General features: G+C 47.2%; 1 protein-coding gene across 1 annotated transcript in view; it reads left to right on the top strand.

Moving 5' to 3' along the window:
• The first annotated feature begins 420 nt into the window (after positions 1–420).
• COL22A1 (collagen type XXII alpha 1 chain) overlaps positions 421–16,324 on the top strand; it is a 301,234-nt gene continuing 285,330 nt past the window's right edge. The window contains exon 1 of the mRNA XM_064268112.1: positions 421–805. The gene's annotated coding sequence lies outside the window, so the exon portion shown is untranslated. The remainder of the gene's footprint in view (positions 806–16,324) is intronic.

Below are 16,324 nucleotides of genomic sequence, written 5' to 3'. Positions count from 1 at the left end.
GTTAGCTCCTCTCCTGGGCTTCTGTGGGCTGCCTCCTCAGTGCCTGGGACCTAACACCACCCAGGCTCCCCAGCCCCACCCAAGAGATCCCTGCCCACCTTCCCCCTCCCACCAGAGGACCCCTACTCCCCGCTCCCTTCAGGGGACATTCCCTACCCCCTCCTCTAAGGGGACGCCCGCCTTCTCCCTCCCATCAGAGGAAGTTCACCTTCCCCCTTCCATCAGGGGTCCCCCTCGCCCCTCAGCAACTCCCAGCTCCCAGGGGTCGGATTAGCTGCTCAGTTGCACCTCCTTTCCCGGCTCTTCCTCGGCCACGCCCCCACCCCCTTTAGCCCCACCCCTCCTCCTGGCTCCTCCCCTGCCCTCCCTCCCGAGCCGGGGAATCCCACCGCCCAGCCGCTAGTTTGCCCCTGGGGACACTGGAGACAGCTTTGTTCCTGGGCAGCAGCAGGGCTGGCGGCTGCTGCATTTCTCGGGGGAAGTGGTTGTGGTTTTCCCGTTCCCCTGTTTTTTTGTTTCTCATCCAGCTTCCAGTCTGCTCTGCAAGTTTCAAGCCTTACCTTCTTACTGTCTTACTGGGTTACTTGTACAGTTGTAACGCTCTCTCTCGGGACCCTAGCTGGCGATGCCCCTGGACTAATTAAAAGTCTCCTCTGGAGGCCGAACTTGCTAAACTTTTTTTTTTTGAGGGAGCTTTCTGGCAGGGGACCCCAGGAGAAGGCTGCCTGCTGCTGGTATCTTCTCCAGGGACCTGGGCCCAGGACGGAACCCTAGCTGGCGCCCCTTTGCCCGTCTGCCCTGCCAGGTAAGGCCCTGGTTCTTTCCTCCTCCGCTGCAGGCTGGGGACACGCTTCCCCCTTACATCCATCTCCCCCAAGACGATGTCAGGACTCGCCGTGGGGGATGAGACAGCGAGAGAGTTCTCCCCACATGCATATCCGTTTCTCTCCCAAGCCTGAGCACAGTTAGTTCATGGAGAGCGAGCAGGGTCCTGAGTTGACCCTGTGTGTGCTTTGCCTAAACCTCAGAGTAAGACAGGCAAAGTCAGGGAGAAGGTACCCACCTGTGGGCTCTGGCTGAGCAGCGGGAGAAGGCAGGAGCCCAGGGGTGGCTCAGAGTGTCAGCGCCAGAGCCTATTTCGCATAGTGGTTAAGAGCTTGGCTGCTAGTCAAAAGGTCCACAGTTCGAATCTACTAGACGCTCCTTGGAAACCCTGTGGGGCAGTTCTACTCTTTCCTATAGGGTCACTATGTGTTGGAGTCACCTCGACAGCAATGACTTTATTTCTTAAGTGGTAGCCCTGGTGGTACAGTGGTTAAACGCTCAGGCTGCTGACCAAAAGGCCGGCAGTTTGAGTCCACCAGCCACTTCTTGGAAGCCCTATGAGGCAGTTCTGCTCTGTCCTATAAGGTCGCTGTGAGCCCAGGGGTGGGCAGCAACAGGTTTGGGTTGTTGTTGTTTTTAGTATTTATAAAGTTGTTGACATGTACCAGTCTCTCTGAACTTTCCAGTAAGAAATCTGGAGAAAAAGGAGAAAAAAATGAAATTAAAAAAAAAAAAATGGAGGAGGGAGGCTTGCTCTCTTCTGTTTTATATTTATTGTCAAGGCATGTTGTCTTCTTGTCCTAAATTAGGATGCCTTTCCTATGTGAGCATTTTCTTTCTCCTCTCCCAGCTTCGGGTCAGAGAGGTGTTTGGTCCTTTTTGCTGCTCTGTCCCACGTTTGTCTTTGATGGAAAATGTGTCCTGCTCGAGTGGAGACTCCAGAGATGACAGGGGGATATGCTTATCTGGCTGCCCCCTGCAGGAGGGGCCTCAAAACCCCATGCTGTCACTTGTCATCCTCCAGAATCCCACACCAGCACTTGGCACCTCTGGCTCTACACAGATCATTCCAGCCTCCAAAGAGACCACCTATCTGTCTGTCATTGACGATTGATTTATCCCTGTTAACATGCAGGCGAGCCCAACTCCCACCTGCGAGAGTCACCTGGCTTCAGGCCATACGTTCAGACTCTTCTGGGTTAGTTTAAAGCATGTTCCAGGAAAGGTCTAAACGACAGGGCTCTTGTTTTGTTGAGAGGCCAGCTGAGAGGTACAACTGTGTGCAGTGCCGTACAGGTCAATGGGCATGAGCTTTGCTGCTAGCCTGGGCCTCCAGTCCTAACTCTACTGCTGTATCTGGCTGCCCTGAGCCAGGTGAACCTCCATTTCCTCATCTGTGTAATGGAGATAATATAACGGATACCAGTACCAGTCACCATGGCATCAACTCCAACTCACAGTGACCCCATGCGGGTCAGAGTAGAACTGTGTTCTGTACGGTTTTCAATGGCTGCTTTTTCATGGCTCGTAGGAGGTACTCCACAAGCAGTGGGAAGGTTGGATTGTTGCAAATATTTTGTTCTGCCTGTTCTAGTGTTTGCCCTGAGCTTGCTAGGTAGTGGTTCTGTGGTCCCATTGCCTTCAGCAGAGATTGTGGACAGATTGAGGCCAGTGACGGAATGTTACCAGGCCACCGGAGAAACATCTAACCAAGCCCTCTGTCACCTTGGACATGCCCTGCCCCAGCACCCCACGCCTGCTGGCAGCACCATGTTATCACACTGTCGTGATCACCTATTGGCTTGTCTGTAAGCTCTTACGAGTTCTTGGAGTTCATGAGTTTTGCAGAATGTCCAGTGTCTACCCAATGCTGGACACATTAGGAACTCAGTGTATCCCTGTGGAATGATGAAATTTTAAAACTGTGATAACCAAGTGCTTTTCAAGGAGTTGAAACATCTGCAAAACTCCTGGCACAGAGCCTGGCACTTAGTAGGCGTTAGGTAACAAATAAGTGAATGGAATGCTGAAATTGAAATAACTACGATGGTATCTTCCAGGCCTAGCACAGTGGCCACACACCATCCTGCATCAGAGACGCTCATCCTTTCCTCCTGACAGCTCTGTTGGGGGGGGCGGGTGGGGGTGCTGTCTGATTACATGATGGCTCTGGTGCTCCAGGGCATTGTCAAGGCCCCCAGAAGAGCCCATGGGACCTGAATTCATGGACTGGGCTGTGGCGGAGGATACAAGACTGGCCTGGGTCTGAATTCAGCTCTTCTATTTCCTGGCTGTGTTGTTTCTCCAGTACCTTTTGGTATATCTCTGGGCTGGAACCTGAAGAAAGAGCTAAGAAAGCAAGGTGGGCCTCAGGGCATAGGGTCCTGGTGTCTGGTCAGCAAGCAGGTGTGGGGCCTTTCAGAGACAGGGACACCTTTGGCTCCTGGTAGATCCATTTTCTGTAGAATTAGGGCCTTTGTAGGGTCCTGCAAGCCCCAGGACTCCCCTGTAGCCACTCTAGCCTGTTCTCACACTAAGAGAGGAAGTGTCTAACCCAGTCAATCCCCCTTTCCAAAGGGAGTTAGTAGATGTACACCATATACATAAACATAACCTATGTAAATAAAACAATACGCCCTGAATGGCTACTCTGTGCCAGGCGAGCTTAGAGAACAAAGGAGCAAATACAACCCCACCCTGATGCCCAGCACCCACAGCGTGTGAAGAGGAGGCCAGAGGTCCAGTACTCTGTGCTTTGGAGAAGGGGGAGAGGCACCTCACCCCTACTCAGCCCCTCACCATGCTGCTTACTAGAACACAGTCCTGGTGCCGAGTGTCCACACACACCTCCCCTTGTATAATTTTTACAGCAAGCCCAGAGGTATTTATTAAACCGTCCCTTGATGAGAAAAAAGAGGCCAGCAGGGGTAAAGCAACCTGCCAAGGAGGACTCTCTACTCAGTGTCAGATGTTGCTGCAAGGGCTGGGGCTCACCAGCGGCTTCCTGTAGGGCTAGCTTCCTGAGTCTTAGAAGAACAGAACTCACCTCATGGTTTTGCAATTGTTTGCGCCGGACGTCTGGCCGGCTGTACCCCTACAAAGTACTGTCGTTGGGACAGAAACCCTGGCTTGTTGATCTCTACCTCTAGGGTACTGGCATTGGGCCTGGGGGGCACAAGGGATGTGTGGTGGCAGGGGGTGAGTGGGGGGGGGGGTCAGAGAGAAAGGGAGGGAGCGCAGACAGGCAGGAGTGCACAGGGAGGTGGGGATGTGGGCAGATCATGAAAGAACGAAGGAGAAAGTGAAGAGGTAAATGAACAAGCGAATGAGTTAATGAATGAATCAATGTCACAAGTTTATCTCAGACCACTTGGGTGACTTTTCAAGTGAAAGGAAAAGAGGATGGGACTGTGGTGGTCCCTCCTCACAGGGAACTTTTCAAGGTGCTTTTCTTCTGCCCCTCCTGTTGCCTTTTCCCACTCATATGCTCTCAGGCTGTGTTTACAAAGCCTGACAGTGCTAGGAACTGCAGAACACAGAGGTCCGGGCAGGGCTTCCCTCACAGGGGAGACATATGGGAGCCTCCTTGTCTAGGAGCCTGTGCACAGGGTGACATGAGCCTGAGAATCCCAACAGAGCTGTGCCAGAGCCATGGCCTTCGTAGGGAATGGTCTGGAGATCCCGTGTTGTGATGGTTGGGAAGCCTCTCTTGCCCTCTGTGTTGGGCTTGGTTGTGAATCAGTTCCCTGGGGAGAAGCGTGTGCTGTGGCAGGTCCACCCTGGCTCTCCCAGGTGCAGGCCTGACCTTCGCCTGCTCACGTTTGCAGAACGAGGGGGCCCTGGTAGGAACTGAGGTGGTTCCTGGGGAGAAAGAAACATTCCTGGAGACTAGGCAAAGAAAGGAACCTCTGAGCCAAGGTGCATGCTTGCTCTGCTCTTAGGAAGTAGAAGCTACAGGGTTTAAAAAAATAGAAGAAGTATAAGTAAGAAACCTCTCTTACCATCTAAACTGGTTTGTAATTCAGGCACTCAGTACATTGCTTCATTCCCCGTTCATGTAAGGCGCACCTTCTCTGTGCCTGTCACTATTGCAGGTACTGAGGAGAGAGACCAGAGACACAACGCCTAAGTCGGAGGGACTCAGTGGAGAAGACAAGCTAATAAATAAATAAATTTTAATGCCACTGCTGGATGCGAAAAATCAGAAGCCTGTGGGAAGACAGCAGCACACTCACTACCTAGGCATCAGAGAGAGCTTCCCCAAGGAGGTGGCCCATAAGCTGGGCCCTGAAGGATGGGCAGGAGTCTGCTTGGCAAGGAAAAGAAGTTGTCTCAGTGGTAACAGCAGAGGCGATGTCCAGGAGTTAGGAAAAGAAAATGCTGGGGCATGGGAGGAAGAAAGGGAAGTTCTTGGAGGTTGGGGAATAAGGTTCATGAGGTGAGGCTAGGGAATGAGGCTGGGAAGGTCTTGGAGAGGACAGAGGAGGCTTTAAGCTGGGGAATAACATGAGCAGACCTGCCTCGGCAAGTATTACCTGTGCTTCCCGTGAGCAATGCCCTTTGGGGATACACAGAGTACGGTAAGCAGGGGGTGTGTGCTCTGGTTGATGTAGCAGTCTCACTCTTAGAAGGAACGCTGTCATGCAAGGTTGTGGGGAGTGTGTGCCCTCAAGGGGCAGAGCTGGAAGTTTGGATTAGGGGCCACAGGGAGGACTCTAAGGGAGGGATCCAGACACCACAGTTGTCTGAGCTGCCTGGTATGAAGCAGAACACTGGACTGGGAAAGGGGGACCTAGGCTGGGCCTGAGCTTGGCCACTGGCCTTCCCTCCAGCCTCCTCCCCTGAAGACAGCTGACATCTCTGAAACTCCCCCTGCTCTGATGTTTTAGAGTTCTAAGATGCACCTTACGGTGACCCTGTGTACAACAGAACAAAACGTTGCCGGTCCTGGGCCATCTTTATGATTGTTGGTATGTTTGAGTCCGTTGTTGCTGTCATTGTGTCAGTCCATCTCATGGAGGGTCCCCCTGCCCTCACTGGCCCCCCATGACTTCCTTCTCCAACGGCTGGTCCTTCCTGATGACGCATCCCAAGTCCACAAGTCAAAGTCTTGGAGCACCTACTCATTGGAGACGCCCAAGCTTGGATGAGGACATAGGAGGGACAGAGAGGATTTGAGTGCCTGATGGGGCGATGGGGAGCTTTGGGGTAGACCACTCTCTCAGATTTCTCTACATATGTTGGTTAGATGGCGGTGCATAATCGCAGCATGAACTAAGCTCTGAGAGGGATTTGCTGAGGGTAATAGTTTCTGTTTCTTGAGTGCTTCGCGTTTTCTTTATGGTTGCCATTGCCGTTGATTACAAGCATGCACTGTACCCGGGACTCTATCCCTTTAGTCAACCGATGAGGTAGGTAAAATCGGTCCTGTTTTACAGATGAGGCAACTTGTTGTTGTTAGTTGCTATCTAGTCAGCTCAGACTCACTGCCTCCCCATGTAGAACAGAACAAAACATTGCCCCGTCCTGGGCCGTCCCCTTGGTTGTTGGTGTGTTTGAGTTCGTTGTTGTGGGTCAGCTCAGACTCACTGCCTCCCCATGTAGAACAGAACAAAACATTGCCCCGTCCTGGGCCGTCCCCTTGATTGTTGGCGTGTTTGAGTTCATTGTTGTGGCTATTGTGTCCGTCCGTCTCACGGAGGGTTCCGTTACCGCTGCTAGCCCCCCACTGTACCAAACATGTTGTCCTTCTCCAGCGATTGGTCCCTCTTGATGATGCATCCAAAGTAAGCAAGTTTAAGTCTTGTACACTATCCTGCCATCCATAGGGTTTTCCCTGGATAATATTCAGTAGTTGATAGCCTTTCTTTTTAGTCTGCCTTAGTCTGGAAGCTCCACTGAGGCTATCCACCATGGGTGACCCTACTGGTATTTGACGTACCGATGGCATACTTTCCAGAATCACAGCAACAGGCAAGCCACCACAGTTTGACAAACCGGCAGACAGGTGGTAGGACTGAAGCATAGAAAAGGACTTTAGCTGAGATCAGCTAGTGAGTGATGGAGACAGGAACCCAACTGGAGTCTCTCAGGGCCCAAGTTTCCTGTCTCTCCCTCCTTGCTGCCTCACATCTCACAGGGGCTCTGCTGTGGCTTCTTGTTATTCTCTGCCAGAAAAGGGGAGCTGCATGGAACAGTACCTTCAAAATCTGTGTGGATGGTGTGGCACTATTTATATAAATTGCTTCACCAGACCAGACACTGCTCAAAATAAGTTAAGCAGAAATATCTTTGTGTCCTCAGGACCCTGTAACCTGAGACCCTCTCTTATGAAGAACTGAGATGGTATATTTTGGGAAAAAAAAGAAAATATCGGGAAAGATTCAACACTGAAAATGTGAGAAGGAGTAAGAACAGGGTTATTACAGCTCTAAGATGCTTGAAGAAACTAACTAAACACCAGAGGGCCGTGGATGTCTGCTTTCACCGATGGGCAGGGTTGGCTGGAGGGAGGGCGAGCCCTCCTAACTGAGCTGCCACTCCAGTGGCGCAAGGAGGAGGCATCTCAATGGACGTGGGAAGTCACCTCTTGGGTGGGGGAAGAGAGGGAGGTTGAACAGGGTAATTCTGGGAAAAAGTAGCTAAACTGAGTTGTCAATCCAAGATGAAAGAAGAGGAAGAGGAGACAACACATGGAGCCCAGCCAGGAGTTTAAGGGACCAGGGAAGCCATGTGGGAGAGGGTGAGATGGACCCCAGAGATGAGGTGGCAGTATTATAGGGCCTTGTCACATGCACCAAGTGCCTACTATGAGGTTTGCAAGTCAAAGAAGCCCAGCTGCAACTGGCTTAAGTTTTTTAAAAAAGGGAGGGTGATGGTTGCCTCATGTAACACAAAAGCTCTGGGCACCACTGGACTTTGGGCAAAACTGGGCAAGGGTGTAAGGATCAGTGTACTGATCTCTTCCCTCTCCCTCCCTTACTCTGTGGATCTAGCGTCTCTGGGGTCTTGGGGTGGGGATGAAGGGGGAGGTGAGGAGTTAGTAGCTCCCAGCTTCCATGGCTGCAGGAATCCCTGGGTGGTACAAATGGTTAACACACTCAGCTGCTAACAGAAAGATTGGAGGTTCAAGTCCACCCAGAGGTGCCTCGGAATGAAGGCCTGGAGATCTATTTCTGGAAAAAAAAAATCAGCCACTGAAAACTCTAGGGAGCATAGTTCTACTCCAACATGTAGAGTTGCCACGAGCCAGAGTCGACTCAACAGCAGCTAGTTTTCAGCAGCTGCAGGAGTAGCTCTTTCTTGGCTATCTTTGCCGCTAATACCTCATTGCCTTGGTTCTCTCTTGGAGCATCCTCACCTAAGACTCCCCCAACCTAGGAGATCTCTTCTGGTTAGGTCTCTCCAGAACATCAAAGATGAAAAAAGCCCTTTCATCTTCTGCCCTCTCAGTGCCGGTCATGGCTTCTTAGAGCTGGAATCTCCTTGTTGCGCAAACTGACATGCTGGCTGGGCTCTGGCCCAGTGACCCAAGCCCACCTATCTTCGTGGTGCCCGTGTGACTCATGGGAAACTCGCTCATCCTTGCCCCACTGAATCAGGGGATGCAGGATGCCCCACAGTGCCCCGCCCCTGTAGCGCATGGCATCTCTCCCCACCTCCTTTGTTCACACAGTTCCAAGTAAACATGCAAGGGGGGAGTGGGGGCAGAAGGTGAGGCTGGAGAGGTAGAGACAAGCTGGCCTCTGCAGGTCTATGATGAGGGGTCTTGAGCTTTATCCCAGGGCAGGAAGATTCCCACAGTGTTCATCCCATGCTTCTTCAGCAGCTTTTCGGGCCATTGTGAGAATGGGCAGAAAGGCCGGGGACGGGGGTTACAGGGATCCAAGGACTGAAGGAGGCTTTCCACTAGCCTCCCCACCCTCTCCCCACTTGGAATGGCTGGCTCCTTTCCATTCTTCAGATCTCAGCTCACATGGCCCCAACTCAGAGAAGGCTTTCTTTTTTACAATGTGTATGAACTGTCCTACCCAAGCCCACCTTGTACAGCATGATCCTGTTTCATGGCGTCCAAATCATTCTCAGTCTCAGAAGCCATCTTGTTTATTTATTTGTGTATTTGCTTGCTTTCTCTCTCCTTCCTTGGAAAGTAACCTGCACTTAGGCAGGGACATCGCTGTGCCCAGTTGGGAACTCCAAAGACACTTGTTGAATCAATGACTCAGTGACTCCGAAGGGCACACAGAGTGGTGCAGTCGTTGAAGGCTTCAGGATAAGGAGCCCAATCCTTTGGAGCCTAATTGATGAAGTCTTCATTGTGTCAAGAACAGGCAGCTATGTATTGAGTTTCACTCTCAGTTTTTAACAACTGGGCGAGAGACAGCTGGCAACTGGGCTTTACTTAGGGAAGCAGTGAAGAGAAAAACTAACCTGTAAGAAACCTTTCTGAATCTGATTGCACAAAGAAGGAGGTTAGGAAAAGGCATTTTATTCTTGCCTTCCATCTCCTTCAATCAGATGACTCTGTCTGAAGTTTGGTGGCGAGGGCTCAAGTTGATGCTGTTGAAGTAGTTGGCGTGTCTGAATGGGTGGCGGGGGAGATAAAAGCAGAATAGATGTTGCTGTTAGCAGGACCGGAGGCTCCTAAAGGGCTGAAATCTTCTCCTTCCTCCCCTTTTACAAGTACTTCCTTTCTGGAAAGTGTGGGAGACCAGTCCTCCCTGGCTAAGCGGAAAAAGAAAACGGAATTTAGAATTTAGAGTGGCCTGGGATAAATTCCCAGTCCTACCGCTTCCTGGCTGTATGACCTCAGGCATGTTCCTTGACTTTTCTGAACTCGAGGTTCCGAAACTATAATAACCACTTTGCCCACTTGTTGTAAAGAAATGAAGCAAGTAAAGCAACCAGCATAGTCCTGGCTACTGTTTATATGATTTGTGTCATTGTTTGCTCACCGTTCATTGGATGAGCTGCCATTTTTATTTATTAATTCTCTGAGCATCTACTCTGTGCAAATGGTGTGTTAAGGATCAGTGAAAACTAAGTCCACTTTTGCTCATCAAGACATTTATCACCCAGTAGAAAGGGAAGATTGGTATACACACACATGCACACACCTACACACATGCGTGCGTACATTGCCAAAATACCCAGGGGAATAATTTACCAATCAGGTAGCACTTGGGTGCATTATTGTTGTTGTTAGGTGCTGTTGAGTCGGTTCCAACTCACAGCGACCCCATGTACAACAGAACAAAACATTGCCTGGTCCTGCGCAATCCTCACAATCGTTATGCTTGAGCCCATTGTTGCAGCCACCGTGTCAATACATCTCATTAGGGGTTTTCCTCTTTTTTGCTGACCCTCTACTTTACCAAGCATGATGCCCTTCTCCAGGGACTGGTCCCTCCCAATAACATATCAAAAGTATGTAAGACGCAGTCTTGCCATCCTTGCTTCTAAGGAGCATTCTGGCTGTACTTCCTCCAAGACAGATTTGTTTGTTCTTTTGGCGGTCCATGGTATATTCAATATTCTTTGCCAGCACCATAATTCAAAGATGTCGATTCTTCTATGGTCTTCCTTATTCATTGTCTAGCTTTCACATGCATATGAGGCGATTGAAAACACCGTGGCTTTGGTCAGACGCACCGTAGTCCTCAAGGTGACATCTTCACTTTTCAACACTTTAAAGAGGTCTTTTGCAGCAGATTTGCCCAATGCAATGTGTCCTTTGATTTCTTGACTGCTGCTTCCATGGGTGTTGATTAGGGATCCAAGTAAAATGAAATCCTTGACACTTCTATATTTTCTCCATTTATGCACTTGGGTGTATAGTGACCAAAGAACCATCTCCAATACCCAAATGGAGTTACCATCAACTGAGTCTATCCACTGAGGAGCTGAGACTAACAAACCTTCACCTGATATCCTATTATGGCAATAACGGCAATATTTTGCATTACAAGCAATTGTCATACCCATTATCTCATGTAATCTCCTCCACAGATGTAGAAAGTAAGGGGTATTATTCCCATTTTACAGGTGAGGGAACTAAGGATTGGAGAATAATAAAAATAACACACCTTAAGCACTACTATGACCAGGTGCATTCTAAGCTTTTGACATGCAGCAGCTTGTTTAATTCTTCCAGCAAGCCTGTGACCTAGGTATTAGTAGCCCCACTTCACATATGAAAGGACCGAGGCCCAGAGAGGTTGAGTAATGTCCCCTGGTTTGCACAGCAAGTAATTGGCAGAATTGGCCTTTGATCATGGGGCTTCCAACTGAGAAGCTGAGTCATGCTAGCTGCCCCAAGAAAAGTCAAATATCTGGCATGTAGGTGAACTCAAGGTGTGTTTGTGGACTAAGAGGGCTTACTGCACATTGCACGGAGCCGGGGTTTGAATCCGGGACCCAGGCTCTCCAGTGACCTCCACTGGCTCTTGGACAGCCTTGTTGAGAATGTGGCCCCCCTCCCTGCCCCTTCTCCCTGCTCCTCCGACACAGAACATGCAGTTCATGTCCTAGATGGCTCAGCAGGGCAGCAGCAGAGCCCAGAGCTGGGCCTGTGGCAGAAAGACACCCTCAGCTATCTGGACACAGCCACACCAAGCTTTCATATCCCAACTAGATTCCTGCGTTACCCAGCAACACACTGGCAGGGCCTCGTCTCCCAGCCCCCAGCCACGATGGGCAGTTGCCTGACCCCCTAGATCAGACCCAGCTCACCCTCTGCCCAGGCTGCCCCTGCAATGCTCCACATCTCATTTTCTCTCTCTCGATTGCTTTCTGGGCCTTGTTTTCCCTCTCCCTTCCTCTGGGTCCTTGAATAGTGAATGCTGGTTACCATGGCAATCGGCTGGCTTGTGGAAGGAATCCAGCTCAGTAAATTAATTGCTAGACTTTGGGGGACTAATGGCAGAGCTCTGCCTCCCAGGCCAGGGGTGTGGCCTGTATCGTGCCAGCTCTGCAGCCAGTCCCTGGCAGCAGCTCAGGGCCTGGGGGGAAAGAATGGAGAGAGGGTGCCCCTGCTTGCTGGGACTGCACCTGGGGTGGGCTGAGAGGTCGGGGGTCTAGGCTCCAAAACATCTCACGTTTCCTGAGCACCTAGTATATGCCAAAGTCCTGGGAGGTGCAAATGGTTTGTACTCAACTACTAACCTAAAGATTGGTGGTTTAAACCCATCCAGCTACAATTCAGAACAAAGGCCTGGCTATCTGCTTTGGTAAAGATTACAGCCAAGAGAGTCTTACGGAGCAGGTCTACTTTGTAACTGACGGGGCCACCATGAGCTGTCATCGGCTTGATGGCAGTGAGTTTGTTTGCTTGTTTTTGAGTGTGCCAGGATCTGTGTTGCTTGCTTTACAGATTTTGTTTCATGTCTCCCTCACAACATCCTTCTGATGGAATGGAAACTGTCTCCATTTCATGGGTAAGAGAACGGAGTTTAAGAACTGCTTATTCATATCACTAAGGGGCAAAAGAGCGAACAAATCTGTCTTGGAAGAAGTACAACCAGAGTGCTCCTTGGAAGCAAGGATGGTGAGACTGCATCTGACAAACTTTGGACGTGTTTTCAGAAGGGATCAGTGCCTGGAGAAGGACATCATGCTTGGTAAAACAGAGGGTCAGCAAAAAAGAGGAAGGCAAGGCATCAAAATGACAGCACTAAAAACTTATTTATCTATAATTACCCTGAATGTAAATGGACTAAATGCACCAATAAAGAGACAGAGAGTCACAGACTGGATAAAGAAACACGATCCATCTATATGCTGCCTACAAGAGACACACCTTAGACTTAGAGACACAAACAAACTAAAACTCAAAGGATGGAAAAAAGTATATCAAGCAAACAATAAGCAAAAAAGAAGAGGAGTAGCAATATTAATTTCTGACAAAATAGACTTTAGACTTAAATCCACCACAAAGGATAAAGAAGGACACTATATAATGATAAAAGGGACAATTGATCAGGAAGACATAACCATATTAAATATTTACGCACCCAATGACAGGGCTGCAAGATACATAAATCAAATTTTAACAGAACTGAAAAGCAAGATAGATACCTCCACAATTATAGTAGGAGACTTCAACACACCACTTTCGGAGAAGGACAGGACATCCAGTAAGAAGCTCAACAGAGACACGGAAGATCTAATTACAACAATCAACCAACTTGACCTCATTGACTTATACAGAACTCTCCACCCAACTGCTGCAAAATATACTTTTTTTTCCAGCGCACATGGAACATTCTCTAGAATAGACCACATATTAGGTCATAAAACAAACCTTTGCAGAGTCCAAAACATCGAAATATTACAAAGCATCTTCTCAGACCACAAGGCAATAAAACTAGAGATCAATAACAGAAAAACGAGGGAAAAGAAATCAAATACTTGGAAAATGAACAATACCCTCCTGAAAAAAGACTGGGTTATAGAAGACATCAAGGAGGGAATAAGGAAATTCATAGAAAGCAACGAGAATGAAAATACTTCCTATCAAAACCTCTGGGACACAGCAAAAGCAGTGCTCAGAGGCCAATTTATATCAATAAATGCACACATACAAAAAGAAGAAAGAGCCAAAATCAGAGAACTGTCCCTACAACTTGAACAAATAGAAAGTGAGCAACAAAAGAATCCATCAGGCACCAGAAGAAAACAAATAATAAAAATTAGAGCTGAACTAAATGAATTAGAGAACAGAAAAACAATCGAAAGAATTAACAAAGCCAAAAGCTGGTTCTTTGAAAAAATTAACAAAATTGATAAACCATTGGCTAGACTGACTAAAGAAATACAGGAAAGGAAACAAATAACCCGAATAAGAAACGAGAAGGACCACATCACAACAGAACCAAATGAAATTAAAACAATCATTTCAGATTATTATGAAAAATTGTACTCTAACAAATTGGAAAACCTAGAAGAAATGGATGAATTCCTGGAAAAACACTACCTACCTAAACTAACACATTCAGAAGTAGAACAACTAAATAGACCCATAACAAAAAAAGAGATTGAAACGGTAATCAAAAAACTCCCAACAAAAAAAAGTCCTGGCCCGGACGGCTTCACTGCAGAGTTCTACCAAATTTTCAGAGAAGAGTTAACACCACTACTACTAAAGGTATTCCAAAGCATACAAAATGACGGAATACTACCCAACTCATTCTATGAAGCCACCATCTCCCTGATACCAAAACCAGGTAAAGACATTACAAAAAAAGAAAATTATAGACCTATATCCCTCATGAACATTGATGCAAAAATCCTCAACAAAATTCTAGCCAATAGAATCCAACGACACATCAAAAAAATAATTCACCCTAATCAAGTGGGATTTATACCAGGTATGCAAGGCTGGTTTAATATCAGAAAAACCATTAATGTAATCCATCACATAAATAAATCAAAAGACAAAAACCACATGATCTTATCAATTGATGCAGAAAAGGCATTTGACAAAGTCCAACACCCATTCATGATAAAAACTCTCACCAAAATAGGAATTGAAGGAAAATTCCTCAACATAATAAAGGGCATCTATGCAAAGCCAACAGCCAATATCACTCTAAATGGAGAGAACCTGAAAGCATTTCCCTTGAGAACGGGAGCCAGACAAGGATGCCCTTTATCACCGCTCTTATTCAACATCGTGTTGGAAGTCTTAGCCAGGGCAATCAGGCTAGACAAAGAAATAAAAGGTATCCGGATTGGCAAGGAAGAAGTAAAGTTATCACTATTTGCAGATGACATGATTATATACACAGAAAACCCTAAGGAATCCTCCAGAAAACTACTGAAACTAATAGAAGAGTTTGGCAGAGTCTCAGGTTATAAAATAAACATACAAAAATCACTTGGATTCCTCTACATCAACAAAAAGAACACCGAAGAGGAAATAACCAAATCAATACCATTCACAATAGCCCCCAAGAAGATAAGATACTTAGGAATAAATCTTACCAAGGATGTAAAAGACCTATACAAAGAAAACTACAAAGCTCTACTACAAGGAATTCAAAAGGACATACTTAAGTGGAAAAACATACCTTGCTCATGGATAGGAAGACTTAACATAGTAAAAATGTCTATTCTACCAAAAGCCATCTATACATTTAACGCACTTCCGATCCAAATTCCAATGTCATATTTTAAGGGGATAGAGAAACAAATCACCAATTTCATATGGAACGGAAAGAAGCCCCGGATAAGCAAAGCACTACTGAAAAAGAAGAAGAAAGTGGGAGGCCTCACCTTACCTGACTTCAGAACCTATTATACAGCCACAGTAGTCAAAACAGCCTGGTATTGGTACAACAACAGACACATAGACCAATGGAACAGAATTGAGAACCCAGACATAGATCCATCCACGTATGAGCAGCTGATATTTGACAAAGGACCAGTGTCAATTAACTGGGGAAAAGATAGCCTTTTTAACAAATGGTGCTGGCATAACTGGATATCCATTTGCAAAAAAATGAAACAGGACCCATACCTCACACCATGCACAAAAACTAACTCCAAGTGGATCAAAGACCTAAACATAAAGACTAAAACGATAAAGATCATGGAAGAAAAAATTGGGACAACCCTAGGAGCCCTAATACAAGGTATAAACAGAATACTAAACATTACCAAAAATGATGAAGAGAAACCCGATAACTGGGAGCTCCTAAAAATCAAACACCTATGCTCATCTAAAGACTTCACCAAAAGAGTAAAAAGACCACCTACAGATTGGGAAAGAATTTTCAGCTATGACATCTCCGACCAGCGCCTGATCTCTAAAATCTACATGATTCTGGCAAAACTCAACCACAAAAAGACAAACAACCCAATCAAGAAGTGGGCAAAGGATATGAACACACATTTCTCTAAAGAAGATATTCAGGCAGCCAACAGATACATGAGAAAATGCTCTCGATCATTAGCCATTAGAGAAATGCAAATTAAAACTACGATGAGATTCCATCTCACACCAGCAAGGCTGGCATTAATCCAAAAAACACAAAATAATAAATGTTGGAGAGGCTGCGGAGAGATTGGAACTCTCATACACTGCTGGTGGGAATGTAAAATGGTACAACCACTTTGGAAATCTATCTGGCGTTATCTTAAACAGTTAGAAATAGAACTACCATACAACCCAGAAATCCCACTCCTAGGAATATACCCTGGAGATACAAGAGCCTTCATACAAACAGATATATGCACACCCATGTTTATTGCAGCTCTGTTTACAATAGCAAAAAGTTGGAAGCAACCAAGGTGTCCATCAACGGATGAATGGGTAAATAAATTGTGGTATATTCACACAATGGAATACTACGCATCGATAAAGAACAGTGACGAATCTCTGAAACATTTCATAACATGGAGGAACCTGGAAGGCATTATGCTGAGCGAAATTAGTCAGAGGCAAAAGGACAAATATTGTATAAGACCACTATTATAAGATCTTGAGAAATAGTAAACC

The sequence above is a fragment of the Loxodonta africana genome, chromosome 14 (genome assembly GCF_030014295.1).
Source record: "Loxodonta africana isolate mLoxAfr1 chromosome 14, mLoxAfr1.hap2, whole genome shotgun sequence".
NCBI lineage: Eukaryota > Metazoa > Chordata > Mammalia > Proboscidea > Elephantidae > Loxodonta > Loxodonta africana.
This window is presented reverse-complemented; position numbering and strand designations above follow the sequence as displayed.